The 18,317-nt window shown below is 37.7% G+C and overlaps 1 protein-coding gene across 7 annotated transcripts in view; it reads right to left on the reverse strand.

The window, feature by feature from the left end:
* The window catches only part of PSD3 (pleckstrin and Sec7 domain containing 3), a 780,457-nt gene extending 763,315 nt beyond the window's left edge, over positions 1–17,142 (reverse strand). For 2 of the 7 annotated variants that reach the window (XM_053216464.1, XM_053216466.1), the window contains exon 1: positions 11,356–11,777. The gene's annotated coding sequence lies outside the window, so the exon portion shown is untranslated. Of the gene's footprint in view, positions 1–11,355; positions 11,778–16,444; positions 16,526–16,997 lie in introns of those variants that run through there. The other 5 variants (XM_053216463.1, XM_053216465.1, XM_053216462.1 and 2 more) reach the window with 4 other exon arrangements.
* Positions 17,143–18,317: the final 1,175 nt, after the last annotated feature.

Genomic DNA, 18,317 nt, shown 5'->3' on the forward strand with positions numbered 1-18,317 from the left:
CCCTTGGGGTCATGAGATGCATCTTACACTATGTTTCATACTTCTTTGCTATTTTACAAGTTTTTCTCTTCCAGTTTACTATGTGAACAACTTTTGTCATCTGTTTCCTCTGTTCATTAGAAGGAAGTTGAATGTGCAGTTAGGGGGAGGGAGAGTTTAACAGTTTCCAGTAAAATAGTCCCATGAGCAAGAAGGAAGGGCAGAAAAGAAAAAAAGTAGAAAAAGAAGAAAGACTTTGCTGAAATGAGAAGTAGGCAAGTAAATACAGTGTCCACATACAAATCTGTAGCATAAGTGAGTCATCTAACTTTGGAGAAGCTGTTAAGGGGAATATACCCAGAGACTACAGGAAAGCTTCACTGAGTGATTTCCTGGACATTTCTCATAGTGAAGAGATACTGTGTAACTTGTAACATATACCATCATTTTCTAAATAATAGATACAGTACTTGTGCATCAATACTTTATGCAATGACTCTTCACTAGAATGAAATGTGCTGCCATGTCCTTCACTGAGAGACCAGACTCATACAGGCACATGGACAGAAGGTAGCATCATGTAGTGCAAATGCTCACTTGAGTTCATCTGAAGAGTCCAGATGCAAAATCTGCTCCAAGTTTTCACATATTTTCATAAAGACCCTCTTTTTGTTCTGATCCACTTCAGTAAGCCAAAACATGACAAAGAGAATGACCAAGGCCTTTGCCAAAGGTATCTTCTTTCCTCTATTAGGGCAAGGCAGGAAGGAAAACAAAAATAGCAACTTCTGGATGTGAGTGTGATGTTTTGAAACATTATAATTTCTGTAATCCCATAGGGAAGAAGAGAAAATGGAAACCAATGAGTGATCCATGCCTTAAAGCGTCACTGGAAAGAACACAGTAGGAGCCATGGGCAAGCCACCTCCTCAATCCTGACTAAAATCAACCCCAGGACAGAACCATGGGTGACATTTAAGGGTGAGACTAGTAAAAGGAGAAGAGAGCTGGTTCACAAATCCAGGGGAGGAGTTTCAGAAGGGAGGGCTGCGGTAAGGTCCAATTAGCTGACCACTCAGAAGGAGATTGGATTTGAGATCACAGATGATCCTTGCTATGACAAATTCAGTTGAGTGATGAGGATGGAAATCAAGTTGAAAGTCACACGAGAGATGAGGAAGCAGTGATTGTAGAAAACTCTATCAAGAAGTTGGCAATGAAACAAAGCAGAGGAAAGAGGAGGTAATTGGATGGAGACTGTGACCTTAGAGAAGGCTTTTGTGCAAGGTTAACACTTGTACACATTTATAGGCAGGGAGAAAGGAAAAACTAGAGAAATTGAGTACAAAAATTAATAACATAAATCCCAGAGAAGGTGGGAAAAAGAGAGATTATTAGCAAAGATGAAAAAAATGGTTTTGGGAAAGAAATGAAGGATTTCTTTTCTTCTAAGATAGGAGGGAGAATAAGATGGGTAAACATATGGTGGTAACTTTGGAAGCAGACAAGAGGGAAATTGTGGCATGATTGTCCTTCATATCTTCTTTTCTGAATAAGCTAGGAAGCCAGGCTCTCTGCAGACATGGCTAGTGGAGATGAAAATGGGGGTAAACTGAGTTTACATACAGATGTTATGGACACTGGTCTCTAGGGACCAAAGCTTATTAAAGAAAGAAAAATTGTAAAATAAATAAGTAAGTAAATAAGTAAGTAAGAAGCTTCTTCCTCTACTCATTACATTATCATTTCAAAATGATACTTTGAAATAAGGAGAAAAATGATATCCAAGCTGGAGCAGAAGTAATATTCATTGGCACCACTTTTGTCTAAAAGAGAAATCACAGCTGATTGAGACAGATCTCAAAATGGGATGTGGTTATCTCAGTTGTTCCCATAGGGGACAAAAGTAACATTGGTCCAAGGCAAAGTGATTATTATCTTCACTCTTGGACTCTTTCAGTCCTAACTGTGGAGAAAGCCTGTCATAACCCTACCTCAGGTGTCAATGGCTGGCTTGCTTGGCTCAAAAGGGGGAAGCTGCCCCAAGTGTTGCACTTAAATCCCTTTCAAGGTTCTAATTTCCAGCTTCTGCCAAGGAAAGAGGAACACGATGCCAAAATCTACTGCAAGCCAAAGGAAACAAACAAATCTCAGGTCACATACACTGCTTTCTGGCTGTTTCCTACAAATCTCGGAAAACAGTAAGCTCTAAGCTACAGTTTTATTAGAAATGTGAAAACATTCAGCTTACCATATGGACACTGACCCAATGTGTACAAACCTTTATAAAATATTAAGCCTGAAAATGTGTGCTATCACAAAAGTTTTAAGTATATACATAATATCACAGAACACTGGTTATATGTTTCCAATCAAGAAGCTGAGCTGCCACAGGTAAAAAGGGATGAAGGTTGATACACAGGTGAGCAATGCATACTTTCCAGCTAAGAAGTAATACACTTAGTTATAATCCAGCCAATTATTCTTTTCTAAAAATATAGTAAGAGAGGAAAAATATTTATTAACTCTTGAATAACCACATAAGCTGATAAAGAGCAAGATTTAAAGAAACTCAAACATCCATGTATACTGGATACCTGGGTACTGGATACTCTGAACTAGAATTCAAGCTTCCTAGTTCTGACTTTAAGAAAAGACTCACTGAGCCTTTTATTAAGATCAGAAATATAATCTATTCTTGTATATCACAATATATTATATATGCAACAATCTTGCCGGACAAGAAAGCTTATTAGTTCTTTATTCTTTTTTTAATGTTTATTTATTTACTTTGAGAGAGAGAGAAAGATAGAGAGCAAGCAGGGGAGGGGCAGAGAGAGAGGGAGACCTCTCCCTGAATCTTCTTTTCGAGGAGAAAGTTACTGTTCTTCCTCTCTGCTCTCAAACCCTAAGTGTTTTCTTCCTTATGGTTAACAGAACAAAATAAAGAAACAGCAACAAGAAAAATCCCATGGTATACACTACATTTTCCTTTGTCTTTCTTTTGTTCTATCATAAAAGAGTTGCCCAGGCAATTAAGTTACTAACTTCCTTTGAATGCCTCCCTTCTTTATTTTCAAACTGTATGTTGTATCAAATATTTCTTTGCTTAACTTTGATACTCTTACTCCTAAGAGAGTTCTTTTTTTCTTTTCCAGTTTTACAGAGATATAACTGACATACAGCACAGCATAAGTTTAGGGTGTACAACATTGTAATTTGACTTAAATAGATCATGAAATGATTAAGAGGCTTCTTTTATTTTTAATTTTTTTTAATGTTTTATTTAAGACAGAGACAGAGCATGAGTGGGATGGGGCAGAGAGGGAGGGAGACACAGAATCTGAAGCAGGCTCCAGGCTCTGAGCTGACAGCACAGAGCCCGATGCAGGGCTCGAATTCACGAACCATGAGATCATGACCTGGGCCAAAGTCAGATGCTCAACCGACCAAGCCACCCAGGCACCCCTTAAGAGACTTCTTAAATGTCAAGTTTTTTTTTCCTGAAGATTTTAAGTTCAAACAACACAAAAAAGCTGTTTTTGGCCAAGCTATCCAGTAGTTCCTTAAAATATCTTTTTAGAAAAAAATAATTTAAACCATTTTGTTACACATTCCTTTTTTTCCCACCATCAAATTTGTTGACTATTCCCATTTTCACCCATGAGTATATTAAAGCAATTTTATATTTCTCAAAATTTATTTATTGAAGCAACTTCATTTTTATTTCTAGTCATTTGAAGTCCCTACCTTATAAGACAGTTGTGAAAATTATATGATTAATATTAATTAATTACATGTATATAAAACACTTAGGAAAGTGCCTACGGTAAATAAGTGCTATAAAAATGTTAGCTGCTCACTTTCAACAATAGCCAAATTATGGAAAGAGCCTAAATGTCCATCAACTGATGAATGGAAAAAGAAATTGTGGTTTATATACACAATGGAATACTATGTGGCAATGAGAAAGAATGAAATATGGCCTTTTGTAGCAATGTGGATGGAACTGGAGAGTGTTATGCTAAGTGAAATAAGTCATACAGAGAAAGAGATGCCATATGTTTTCACCCTTATGTGGATCCTGAGAAACTTAACAGAAGTCCATGGGGGAGGGGAAGAAAAAAAAAGAGGGTAAAGAGGGAGGGAGCCAAACATAAGAGACTCTTAAAAACTGAGAATAAACTAAGGGTTGATGGGGGTGGGAGGGAGGGGAGGGTGAGTGATGGGTATTGAGGAGGGCACCTTTTGGGATGAGCACTGGGTGTTGTATGGAAACCAATTTGACAATAAATTTCATATTTTAAAAAATGTTAGCTGCTATTAGTATCTTTTTAAGAGTTATTAAGAAAACATTGATTATCTATTTTGATGATTTCTGCCTAAGAAATCTATGCTTGTTTGCTTGTTTTCTCAGAGAAGTCATTTGAAAGCTAAAACTGTTTAAGATATTAAACTCCTTGTTTAAAAGTGAGCAGAGATTGTGGCCAGCTAAAAATTTGCTATCAAAACTTCAGACATATGTATGTATATGGGAAAGAAAAAAATGTAATGCTAAATACGAGGTTTAAGCTACAGAGGGACTTTGTTTGCTATCATCTCCTAAATAGATTCCTCAAATTCTAAACTATCAGTTTATGCTGATGTTTCATCCAACAAAATATTGAGATCATATCATTCATGAACTTGCCTGAAGTATGGCTCCAGTAAAACCGTGTGAGTGATAGTCTGCTTTTTTATAATAGTTATAAAATTTTGTAAAAATCATAAAATATTGTAGCATTTTACTACATTGTGCAGATTATATAGTCTTTGGAGTGCAGGGAGTAGGAAATGAAACTTTCATAAGTGGGGATTGCATGGTACACTGTAAAAGAACATGTCTCAGAAAGTACATGTCTCATTCAAACTATAGGTGTGCTATCTCCAGGAGCACACCTAAGAAGAAATCAAACAGCTTTGGAAGCCCAAGCATGTGGTCTGTCACTTGAATGGTGGGGATTTTTTTTCCCTGTGAATGTCTACTGATTACATTTAAGTGTTTCAAAAGAAACTAACTAAAGACTTCATGTAAATTTTTAAAAATTCAATTCTTGAAAGAAAAATATAAAATAACCCATTCACTTTGAAAATTAACAACTCATGATGCAGAACCTTACTTAAAAACAAAATAATCTATGAATGCCTGGGTGGCTCAGTTGGTTAAGTGTCCAGCTTCAGCTCAGGTCATGATCTTGAGGTCCGTGAGTTTGAGCCCCATGTGCTGACAGTTCAGAGCCTGGAGCCTGCTTTGGATTCTGTGTCTCCCTCTCTCTCTGCCCCTCCCCTGCTTGTGCGTGCATGCTCTCCCTCTCTCTCTTAAAAGTAAATAAACATTAAAAAAATAATAATCTAAAATATATTTAGAAAGGCAAAGAGGATCACAAACCATTGCAATATCTAAGATTTTGAAAACTAGTATTTTCTGACTTGGGAGTGATTATCAAACTCACTAAGAAAGCATGTTGTTAATGAATATTTATTGACATGGAAAGATGTTCATGATATTTTGGAAAGTAGAAAAAACCCAGGATGTACAAAATAATTCACATTTATTTCATTATTTGTAAATAGGTATAAATAATGTCTAGAAGTTTCTATATAAAGATATTAATACTGGTTATCTCCGTGTGGAAACCAGACAATATTTATTCATCCTCTATTATGTGTGGGCACTTGTCATGTTATTTATCCTTATAATAACTCTGTGAAGTGCTGAAGGCCTACAGTGTAGGGACCAATGTAGGCGAGCAAGCATATTGTTTTGCACAAATTGCCATTTAGTAAATGATGGGTATTTTTTATTATCATCTTATTATTTTAATATTATTTATTATTTTATATATTATCTTTGTTTTGTAAATTGAGACAGCATAGGTGAAATGGCACAAGGGCCATTTCAGTCAGACTGCCCAGGTTTGAATCTTTGCTGTTAGTTGGGTCACCTTGGGCAGGTCATTTAATCTCTGATATTCAGCTTCTTCACTCATTAAATGATCACAGTGATAGCAATTATAGTTACTTCATAGGATAGTTGTGGGAATTAATAAATTAATCCATATAATGTGCTTAGAACAGTGTCTGGTGTATAGCAAGCACTCAATAAATGTTGGCTTTTATTCTCACTTAATCTTCATAATGAATCCATATGGGGGTATAATCATTTTAATTTTAAAGATGAGAAGATTGAAACTCAGAGAGGGTGAATAATGGAATGATGGTTGCTGAGAGTAAAGACATCTGAAAATATGAGTCACTGAATGGGTATCCAGGAATAAGGCAAAGGGCTCAGCAGCTGGCTTGTAAATAGAACTGAAGAGGCACCAGGGATCAGTTTTTGCCAGTTTCCTGTCCATGCGTATGGTGAATTATGCCCACACATATGCATATATACATCTGCATTATGCTCCTGGGGTCCTTCTTGAAGGTCATGGTGAAGCAATAGGATCAGGGAAAGTACCTGGTCTTGGGATTGAATCCTTGCTCCACGACTAGTTAAGTGACTCTAACGTCTACAACCTCTCTGAGTCGAAGATCCTTCACTTGGCAAAAAGGGGTCATAACATCCACCTCATGAAGTCAGTATAAATTAAATTAAAAACAGCTACCATATAATGAATGCCAGGTGTGCAAAAGGCACCATACAAGTTACTTTACATAAATTCCATAGTAAGCTGTCAAAAAATGCTAGTTTCCCTCTTCACCCTCCTTCCCTTTCCCAGTTGAATGCCACATACACATAAATAATGGTTCTTTCTTTCCTAATGCTAATCAAGGAGACATTTTATTCATTCACAGTTCACCCAGCTTGGTTCATTCAGCTGCCCCTGGGCCTCCAGTACCAGGCCAAGCACTGGACGGTGAGAAGGAAAACCCATCATCCCAGCTCTGGAGTGGAATTCAGTCTAGTTAGGGGAAGTCACATATGTCAGTCAAGTACAACGTGATGCAGGACACCCGTGACAGGCACATGTTATTTTTTAAGGGTTAATAGCATTTCATTCCAAGCTGCAAACTCTCCCTGAATAAACCTTTCCTCCTTCTGCTTTCTGCTACCAGAGAATATCGTTTCTGAGTTTTGTGACCATTGCAAGGATCATTAGCACCTGTCTCACTTTCTAGGAACATCTCCTCCCATTGAACAGTGGTTTTTCTCTTCCTTCAGACTTCTCTGTTGCAGCAAAAGGGAACAGTATCATGTTTCTCCTGCACATAACTTCTTTTCCCCACTTTAAAACCTCTCTCAAGGGCTGGAAACTATAGAAGCTATAAATTTGGTCAAAGGATCCAGAACACCACACTAAGAAGAAAACAGCTGGGGAAGTGTGACCCAAGATCTGTATGTTTCTAATATGTACATGCTTCCAGGGTGACCAAAAGGGATGAAAAGTTTTTTTTTAAGTTGATTTATTGGGGCACCTGGGTGGCTCAGTCAGTTGAGCGTCCTACATCAGCTCAGGTCATGATCTTGCAGCTTGTGAGTTCAAGCCCCACATCAAGCTCTGTGCTGACAGCTCAGGGCTTGGAGCCTCTTTGAGATTCTATGTCTCTCTCTCTCTCTCTCTCTCTCTCTTCCCCTACCCTGCTCACACTCAGTCTCTCCCTCTCTCAAAAATAAATAAACATTAAAAAAATTAAAATGTTGATTTATTTATTTTGACAGAGAGAGAGCACACATGCATTCTCTCTCTCTCCTTCTCTCTCTCCCTCTCCCTCCCTCCCCCCATCTCTGTCACACACACACACACACACACACACACACACACACACACACACACGGGAGTGGGGGAGGGGCAGCAAGAGAGGGAAAGAGAGGATCTCAAGTAGACTCCACACCCAGCACGGAGCCTGATGCAGGGCTCTATTTCATGACTGTGACATCATGAGCTGAGCTGAAATCAAGAGTCAGATGCTTAACCAACTGAGCCACCCCAGTGCCCCAGGGATGAAAACTTTTGTAGCTAAAATTTAGTTAGGTAATAAAAGAAGATGCTTATGATTGAAGCCTCTAAAATAATGGGGGAGTTTATCTTTTCTGTAGAAATTTCCTAGAATGACATAGAAAGAGTGCTTCCTAAAAATGGAGAAATATATAACATAACTTTTTAAATAAAGATCTACCCTCCTCCAATTAGGGAGATGCATAGACAAATAACATTCAGTTCATACAACAAACATTTATGGAGTACCTACTCTGTGTAAGGGTTAGAGCCCGAGGCACATAAGCAAACAGTCAAAACCTTGTCCTTGTTGGGCTTGTATTCTCATCAGGGGAGGCAGACAATAAATGTAATACTACACAAAGCATATCTTAGAATGTAATAATTGGTACTGAAAACACAGCTAGTTAGGAAATAGAAATAAGTAGGGTGGTGATGGAGACAGGAGATTGTAATTTTAGATAGGATGGCTAAAGTAGGTATTGCTGAGGTGTTATTTAAGGAAGGACTTGAAGTAGATGAGAAACTATGTCAACATCTGGAGAAACGTGTTCCAGTCAGATAAAGCAGCCAGCATGAGAACCCTGAGGTAGGAATGTGCCTGATGTATTTGAAGAACTATAGGGAGACCACATTAGGAAGAGATGATGTAAGATAGATGATCGTGGGGAGGTCATTTATTGGCAGGACTGTTTTTTACTCCAAGTGAAACAAGGAGCCATTGGAAGGGTGTGTGTGTGTGTGTGTGTGTGCGCAACAGTATAATGTGACCTGACTTATGCTTTAAAAATGGTCATTCTGGCTGTTTTGTTGAAAATATACAGGGAGGGACATGTGATGAAGCAGACACACTTCAATCATCCAGGTGGGAAACTATGGTGGCTTGAAGCAAATGGTCAGATTCTGGATACTTTTGAAGGCAGAGTTGACTAAACTCACTGAAAGATTGAATGCAAGGTGTGACAGAAAAAGAACATCAAGAATGACTCTGAAGTTTGGGGAAGGTTAGAGATGCCACTAATGGAGAATGTTTGCAGACAAAGAAGATTTAAGGGTAGTGCCAAGTTTGAGAAGTCCATTAGACATCTTGGTGACTTTGAACCATGTCAGTTTAGCTAAGAGAGAACCACATTTCTCAGGATTTCCTTCTCTGTATGGCTCTGGGTTAGGTAGACCACAAGATAATCTCTGGGCTTCACTTTCCATGTGTATGAAATGAGGGAGATGGAATAGATTTCTTAAGGTAACTTTTAGTCCACCATATAAGATTTTAGCCAGAGTTTGCTTTCCCACAGTGTGAGGAGGAGAGTTTGCCTGATCTGTTGGACCACCTTTAGGCCACCACATCAATGCACATCAGTGAACTCTCTGTTAGCAGAACCAGTTCAGAGTCATTCATCACAATTCCTTCCTTTCAACCTGCCCTATTCTGCTTTTAAGTCATCATCAACTTTACTTCTAGCTTCCAATTTCTCTCTTTGCCTTGATCCTTAGAAGTACATCCCTCTCTTACTGTGATCTTAGTGTTCTAGTATTCTGATTCTCCACTTAGGTCTTCTCCCTGCTCCTGGATTGAAATCAGCGGCCACCCCAATAAGCCTTGTTTTCTCTCATGACCAAAACCCTTTCTGTCATTGCTTGGGCAAGACTAGCCCAATTATAGCATTCTTAAATTTCACTGCTTGACTGTATTTATTTGCAAAGGGCAGGAAGTATTTTGTCTTCTCTCCCTCCATACACAGACACCCTATACAAAGCTCAAACGGAGAGGTCTTGAATTGAGACTGTTCTTTTCATGAATATCCTGAGATATGGAGTGTAGTGTTAGAGTAGTGGAAGCCCTAGCTTCAAAGGCAGCTATAGTTCAAAGACCTTTGTCCCTTCTGCTTGTGCAAGTGCTTTTCTTCAAATGTTCTCCTTATGCAAAAGAGTGGTTCTTTCACCAGCAATTCTGCATAAAATTGCAGGGGTTCATGTCAGGTAGGCCTTCTTACCCTTACCCAGGGATGAAGCCTCTAGAATCCCATAGATCTCCTGAGGGTTTTTCTAACTTGGCCAGAATCCTTCATGGGAATTTCATTTCCTACTTTTCATACAAAGAGAGAGCATCCAGAAAAGATACTGAGAAGCCTCCATTCCTTCCCTCATCTCAGGGAAGTGAAATTCCCAGGACAGAGAAGGGAAAAAAATCCCATCTCCTAACTGCAGGAGTGCTTCTTGGGAAACTGATCTTTTCAGTCCATATCCACAAAAAGTACATCAAACACACTCTGGACTCCCCTCTCCCAAAGCTTGTCCTTGAAATCTCACTCCTATGCTTCTATCTTGCCCATTTATCTAACCAAGATTATGGAATTAGGCTGAAATTGTATTCACAGTTTCTAACACACTGATGCTTAATCATGCTTATTAACGACACAAATGGTAATATTTATTCTTTTGGGGAACATATAGCATAACATGAGTGACACACTTTCTAATCTTTTTTCCTAATTATTTATAAACTGTGCATTTTGTGTGGTCATCAGTTGTCCTTAAAGGGAACATTGAATTTCCTGTGCTAGGCAACTGCTCTGCACTGGGCAGTTGGTTATCTGATATGTCTGGTTAACAAGTTTCTCTTTGACATTTAATAAACTGCAACGATTTCACATGTAGATATTTCCCCACTTGCTTCATGAGAGCAAAGGACCGTATAAAGGCCAATTTAGCAGGTCTGGTTACAAAAATAAAGGCAATTTTTATGGACTAATAGAGAGTAAAATGTTGTCTTTTCTGCCTCTGTTTTTTTAAGTTTAAATGTCCAGGTTTTCTGTGGAAACACATGATGTATTATTCTAATATTTTTGCTGTTACAATTTTATTTATAAATTCTTTGTCATCAACTCAATGCTCTGGTTATGGTTTCACCTCTTCAACACTAAAGATATTATTAAATAAAGGACAAAAATCAAAGTTTTTTTTTTTAAATGGAATGAGATCTCCTAAAATCAGGATAGGCTTGAGTTTTCAAAAAAAAAAAAAAATCATGCCTCAGTTTATATTCATGCAAACTCTGCAGATCCAACCAGTCAATATTTCAAAATATACTCAAAGAAAAGCATGATTCACTGCTTCAACCACCCAGCCACTGACAATGTGACTTTATGCTAGACCAGATTTAAATGGTAGAGCCAAGAATATTTTTCTGACCCTCTTTCCTCCAAAGGAAAACATAACACAAAGCAGCCTGACAAAATACCCCAAATTGCCTCTCCCACCACGTGAGAATTATCTCTACACAGTCATGGTTATAAAAAGGATAGACTTGTTTTAAGGACCCAACATTTCCTCCTAAAATATATTCTTACTAGTGTTTTGCTTCACACAAAACTTTCTGTGTGAGACAGTGACTTACCAGGCTTGTTTCTTGTTAGGTCCTTGAAGAGGTTCCTCTTTGCTTTGAGGTTGTGTCTGAAACTTAAAATATAAAATGCATTCAGTTAAGCTGTCTGGTGTGAGTGACTTTGAAACTCCACAAAAGGGTGAAAATCCCAGTTGTTCTGTCTGTAAAATCTCAAAAATACTTTCTTTCTCATTCTCCTTCTCTTCTACACTTCAGTCCATGATGAAAACTACACAATCTTCGCTTAATTGTCAAGGAAAAGGTGTAAAATATACATATATCAAGCAATCAGGAATCATCAATTACAGAATTATTTAAAAGCTTCTTCAAATAGACATGGCTACCCCATTAGCTCTTTGCTTGTTTCTGTTTGTCAAAAGAATAGGTTTTTTCGATGCTGGATTAATGTAAGTGCAGCACTAGCCACTTCTGCTAGCTGAGAGAGAGAGAGGGTGATTCTAAAAGGAGCCAGAGGGTAATCAGACCCTTTGGCTCTGACAATTAACCCAAAGCACGCTACAGGAAGTGCACTGGTTAGCTAAAGTTAGAGAAACAGTGGCCTCTTATGGAGCCTCAGATGTCACACTGATTATATACGGTGTGATAACTTGTAGTTTATTTTGACAGTCATTCAAGTAAGAATGCAGAGTGAGAGGGCTACAATAGAAAAGCCATCTCAGGCCCAATTATTTCATTTTTCTAAGTAAAGCCATGAAGTTCCCATTCTGTTATTATCCTCTACTTTTCCTTCCCAACAGTGTTTATCTTCCTCCGGCAATGCATTTTAAAGATATTCTAAATGAGGCAAAATATTCTAATGAGGTTCAGTTTTTGAAAAGTAATATTGATGTGAAATTTTTGTTTTCCTAATGTTTCTAGCATCATCTACAGTGATACCATAAGCAAATGATCTTACAATATTTACTTTGACAACCTATATAGACAAATGACTTACAACTGGAGAAGCCCTTTCATCGCTATATGAAGCAGTTTTGTCCACTTGGCAAATATCACAAGAATAAGTGCAAGAATCACAAATACTGAGAGATGGCAAGAGTTGGTGGGCAAGTTCTTCCACTGTTTGCTATGTTCATCAATTTTCTCTTGTGCTATTTTTACAAATGTGAGTACAGCCAAGACAATTAGCATATGTGAGTCTACCCAAAGTCTAGTAACAAGCTGATCCTAAAGAAAACCAGACAGAGGTTGCATTCTGACCCTTTTCAGGTTTGGTATTTATTGGGGTTTGGGTACCTTTGTATTTAGAGAACTCTGAACCTCTCCCTGACAGACTCTAGTGTGCTTCACCTGTGATATGGCAGAGTGACATTCAGAACAGATAGTGATGGGAAACATGGTAAGGCCAATGTAAATGGCAGGGAGAAGAAACAATATTTTGAGAGAGTTCCCTGAATTTTAGTAGAACATATTTGGTGAAAACAATATCACATAGGTAAATGTAAAATAAATTCCAAGATAAACAAAAAGGAGGGTTCCAACTGTGAGAAACTTATCTACCTATTGAAAATTCCATGGTTTTTGATTTAAGTGATAGTACAAGGTCATGTGAAATAACATATTTAGAAGAAAAGTTTGAGTCAAAGACCATTTTACCACTTCATATTGCCTCACATAAACAACCCTGTCATGTCCTGTTAACTGAGCACAAAGCCAAGAACTATCATGGATCAGTGTCAATATCAAGATTCTAAGAATTATTCTACTGGTTTTCAATTATATTCTTCAAGGCCACATTTGTGTTCTTATTTCCTTTCCTAGAAATATTTTGTTTAGTTACACAAATGTTCATTAAAAATTCTCAAAACATACGTTTCATAATGTCACTGGATAGTCCATTTCCACCTATGCCTGAATGCACAGTCAATGAAAACATTTTATAGTCGTAGTGGAAAACCAAGAAGAATCCTGGCAAAGGTCTCCTTGAGGTTATCAAACCTAATGAAAAACTTTGTACAATGCAACACTGTTTGTAGTTGTGACATACTGCATTCTTGCATACTTCCGGAGTTGCTTCTGTATTTATCTGAGCTGTAAGCATTTTCCAAAGGTCAAACTGCCTTGCAGAGAAGTGTTCTGATTTTCTTCCAGTAAAGGCATACATCTCTGCTCTGCTTTTGCAGTACTTCAATCTTCTTCAGCTCTATTCCCTTTTTCCTATGGTCACCTCTTCATCTCTGCCATTTCTCCAAATCTACTCTACTCCACTGATATTTTCCAAGTCAAATAGAGAAGGATGTACCTATTATATATTTTATTCTTAAACAGTTACAAGGGACACAACACATCTAAAGATTTTAAACAGTAGTAGCTGATCTCATTTCTTTTTCTTTTTTGCTTAATACTTTTTCTTAGTATAAAAGAAAAAAGCCTCATTGTACAAAATTTGGAAGATCCAGAAAAGTACAAAGTACAAAAGTGATAATACAAATCAGCCATATTACCATCAGCCACAGAAAATCACTCTTAGTGGTTTGTTCCAGTCCTTAGAAAATATGTTTATTTTTTAATAATGTTCAGATAATATTGTGTCCTGTTTTCTCTACCTATCTTTATATTTTGAATATTTGTGTTTCTATGTTTTTCAAAAGTGATTTTCATTTCCACATAATAGTCATAATTTGTTTGCTTCTTCCTCCTTTGTAGAACATTTAGATATTTCCCAATTTTTCATTATTTTAAATAATGTTATTGAAAATATCTTTCTAGACACTTAAAAATTTTCCCTCTTTATTAAAGCAACTGATTAATCCAATAGTTCTACATATATAACAAGTTTCAGTCACATGTGATGTGAGGGTTGCTGTCACATCCTGCCATGACATTTTCTTCAGATGAGGGGCCCAGAGAAATCATATGACTTGCCTGAAGTCACAAAACTAGTTATTTGAAATTTGGAATTTCTTTACTTTTTTCACTGTCTTCATCTCTCAAGTTCAAACACTAAGTCTATCATTTTGAATTGTCTTTTTTTAACCCATTTATTTTAATTTGATACTAACTGTTGCTACCCTATTCAGGCCCTTATAACCACACCCCAAAGCCACCTAAATGGCCTTCCTGCCTCAGGAACCTCCCTGTTCTACTCTTGCCTGCACACCTGCACACTTACCAGGTGGATATTTATGCCATTATCTAGCTCATTGACTTCTTAGTGAAACTCGACATGTAATATAAAACCCTTTGCTTGGTTCTCAAAGCCCCAATTCCTGCAACCAATCTTACCTCATCCATTCCCTTCTCTGTTCACTTTCCCATTCTTGGCTTCTTGCCTTCTCCTTATAGTATTTACCCTATTCAGAATACTCTGGTTTCCTTTCATCTCTTCAAATTTTACTCAATCCCCCAAGGCCCAGTTCAGGTCTCATTTGCTCCATGAAATAGAATGAGTTTCTCATTGGATCTGACCAACTTGCATTCCCATTGGATTTGAAGTTGGCCAACTTACATTCAAAACTCTGCTTTGCTGATTTTGCTGGAATAGTTGAGGGGACATAATTAACTCCTCTGAGCCTATTTCTACATACAGAAATATGAACAATTATACTAATACCTGCCCTCCATCAACATCCCAGGATCCTAAGAAGGATTGAATGTGTGTTACAAAGTTTTGGTAAGCTGCCAAGTGCTATATAGATAAGAGAAAGTATTGTCTACACTTTGAAACACTTTGGTATCCAGGTCTGTACCAAATAATATAGCACTGAATTATGTTCTGTTGTCATATTCTCTCATCATTTTATATTTGTTAATCATTTTTCCTCAGCTTGGCTGTAAAGTCTCTGAATGCAATACAGTATCTTATATTACTTCTATAATCCCCAGAGCGTATCACTGCGCACCATCTTAATGCTGCTAGTCTAATCGAGAGGAGTTATAGCTGGTAAGGTCTAGCTATGGTTCACATTGGGATTTGGATATAAATGAAAGAGCCCCAGCTTTCTGTAAGTCATCTGGAGGAGGACAGTCTTACACTTTGGGGAGTTCTAGAAGACTGGGAGCAAGGTTAGTATACACCTTTGTGAAGACTGTGAAAATGTACCCTTAATTTGGATCTTGCCTTTCAGAAATATTCACTGAACTTTCACAGTCACTGTTAGGTGAATGTAAAATACACATTCTGAAATCAGAGAACAGAAGCAAGAATGTCTTGTAGACATCTGGGAATAATACCCAGATCTTTGGATATCTTTATCAGAAAGCTCAGGTTACCTAATAATGATATGTTGTTAAAGATGGTGTGATGATCTGCTTATAAATTACTCATTTACTCTGAAATTCATTTGTCAGTTTTGATTATCTAATTACTAGAGACATGAAGAACATTTCCCCCAAGAGGATTATCCCTAAAAACACTAAGTTATAGTTAGGGTTAGTGAGAAGAAATAGGTACCCAGTTGGGGTTACAGTTAGGTTGGTGGTTAGTGTTAGGGTTAAGGGCTCAGTTGAAGATGAGGTATAGATCTAGGTGTACAAACGTAGATTCCTGCTAGAATTAGTGTTACACTTGGGGTTGGGTTTGGGACTAGAGTTAGGGTTAAGGCTACAATTTAGGGTTAGAGTTAAGTTTAGGGTTAGGTTAGATTCCTGGATACAAAGGACAATTTTACAAAAAGGTATTCCTGAAAATTCCACTTTGGATAGTAAAAGATGAGAAGCTTCAGTTTTCCAAATCCCAAGAACTAGTAAAGCACTGTTGGTAAAGAACATTTTACAGCGTTCCAAGATTAAATGAAAGTATACAGTTTTCCATACTTTTCAGAGTGTTTTTAAATCTCTAATACTGAAAAGGCAAGCAACACTTTTAATATCAATGTTAACACCTCCAAGTTCAATTTGCAGATTGTATTCAGTTTGTACTGCCCTCTTCCCCCACTCATGTATGCCCAATCCCTGACATAAAAACTGACACCATTAGAGAAAAAAAATATGATCTAGAATTTCTATTACCTACATTTCTATAGAAAACTGTATCTTAAAATAAACTATATTTTTGAAGTACTAGTCAGTTGTCCAGTGCCATAAACAGAAAACACAATCTGTTTTTAATAGAATCATGTTTCCAAATTGTTATGTCACTCACATCTTGTATTTCCAGTCCAGACCTCTGTCTCAGACTTTAAACTTGGATTTCCAATGAATGAATGATGTCCCCACATGGCACCTAAATTTCAACAGGTCCAAAAGTGAACCCATTGTTTTGATAACCCTCACCCAGCTCACCTGCTTTTCCATTCCATTTAATGGCAGTACTATTTTCCAAGTGCTCTAAAACAAAAACCTTCTCTCAACTCTTTTTTCCTCACTTCCCACTGTCCCACTCCACTGTAAACATTCTTTCAAATCTTTCCTCCATACTCCCTTTCTGTCTTCAGTTAGGCTTTTACCATCTCTTGCCTAAATCATTGCAATAGCCTCTTAAATAATCTTCAAATAATTTCTCTAGTTTCAAGTTCTTCCTTGTCCAATCTATCTCTCTACAGTGTCACTAAAATGCGACACCTTGCTAAAAATCTTTCCTTGATTGCCTTTTAGAGCTTCTTCTTTAAAAACTTTCTCACTGCTTTCTTCCCCTAGAATTTTCTAGCTCCTCCTTCCCATCACACCATACTTTGCACATCTATGGTTGTACTTACCACACTTTATCACACTGGTCTCCCTGGAGTATATGGTAAACTTCTGGAAACTGAGACTATCTCATTCATTCATACACTACAGTGCACTGAACCATGTGGTGAGTGCCCACAAAACCTTGCTGAAAGAAAATAGCTTACAGGATGAAGTAACTCTCACAGATCCTCTTTATATATCAGTACAGCCAGTCCCAAAATAAAACTTATGCTGTGTAAGGTTTCTTTAAAAAGCACACCCTGCATCTTAACAGGAAGTTACAGATTAATAAACAGCTGACAGAACAAACTAAATAGCATCCAATTAATCACCAGTTGACTGTTCAATTGCTGCTAACTAGATGTGGGGAGAGAGTTAAGATGAAGACAAAACATTATTCTTCATTGATAGAAGATTTTGCAAGATGCTCCAAAGCTCTGGGTAACAGAACATTACGTATTTCCCTACACCTTGGTGATAATTCAGACACAGAAAAAAGGCCATAACAAAAATGAATTTGAAGAATACATCAATATCCAAACTAGATTAATACCAAGTTTGTGGCCACAGAATATCCACCACACCCTACCTCATCCACTGTGTAATGGAGAACCTTGAATGTTGTATATACTGTCTTTTGGTTACTATTCATGAGAATTTGATGAATATACAGAAAATATTTGGTTTTCTGTAACCACTGGCTGCACTGCAGTAGAACTAAGGGAGGTGGGCTAGATTCACAATTTTATTTTATTTTTTAAAATTTGTTTAAATGTTTTTTATTTATATTTAACAGAGAGAGAGAGAGAGCAGGGGAGGGGCAGAGAGAGAGGGAGATACAGAATCTGAAGCAGGCTCCAGGCCCTGAGCTGTCAGCACAGAGCCTGACACAGGGCTCCAACTCACAAACCATGAGATCATGACCTGAATCGAAGTTGGATGCTTAACTGACTGAGCCACCCATGCACCCCAAGTTTCACAATTTTAAAAATCAAAGAGCTCAGCTACCCATCTGCATCACAGAGCTGAAGGACTAAAAGACATAGTGCTGGGCACAGGCTGCATGTACCAGGGGCTTATCATTTGGGGCAGTTTCTCTCAGGAAAAATGCTAAACCCCAGCACCCTGGAAGGTCAGTTCCTCCTAAAAATTCCCAATGACAGCTTTCACTTGGAAAGGTGGTCAAAGGAAGCAGAGGGGATGATTGGTGGGAGACAATATCCAAAGGGATCATGGCCAAACCTTACATAAAAATAGAACACAGACCCACAATCTCTGCAGCAACCAGAACAAAATGGTCAGGATTTGATCAACAAATGCAAGCTCCCCTAATGTTTGCCCTGTCT

The sequence above is a fragment of the Acinonyx jubatus genome, chromosome B1 (assembly GCF_027475565.1).
Source record: "Acinonyx jubatus isolate Ajub_Pintada_27869175 chromosome B1, VMU_Ajub_asm_v1.0, whole genome shotgun sequence".
Lineage (NCBI taxonomy): Eukaryota > Metazoa > Chordata > Mammalia > Carnivora > Felidae > Acinonyx > Acinonyx jubatus.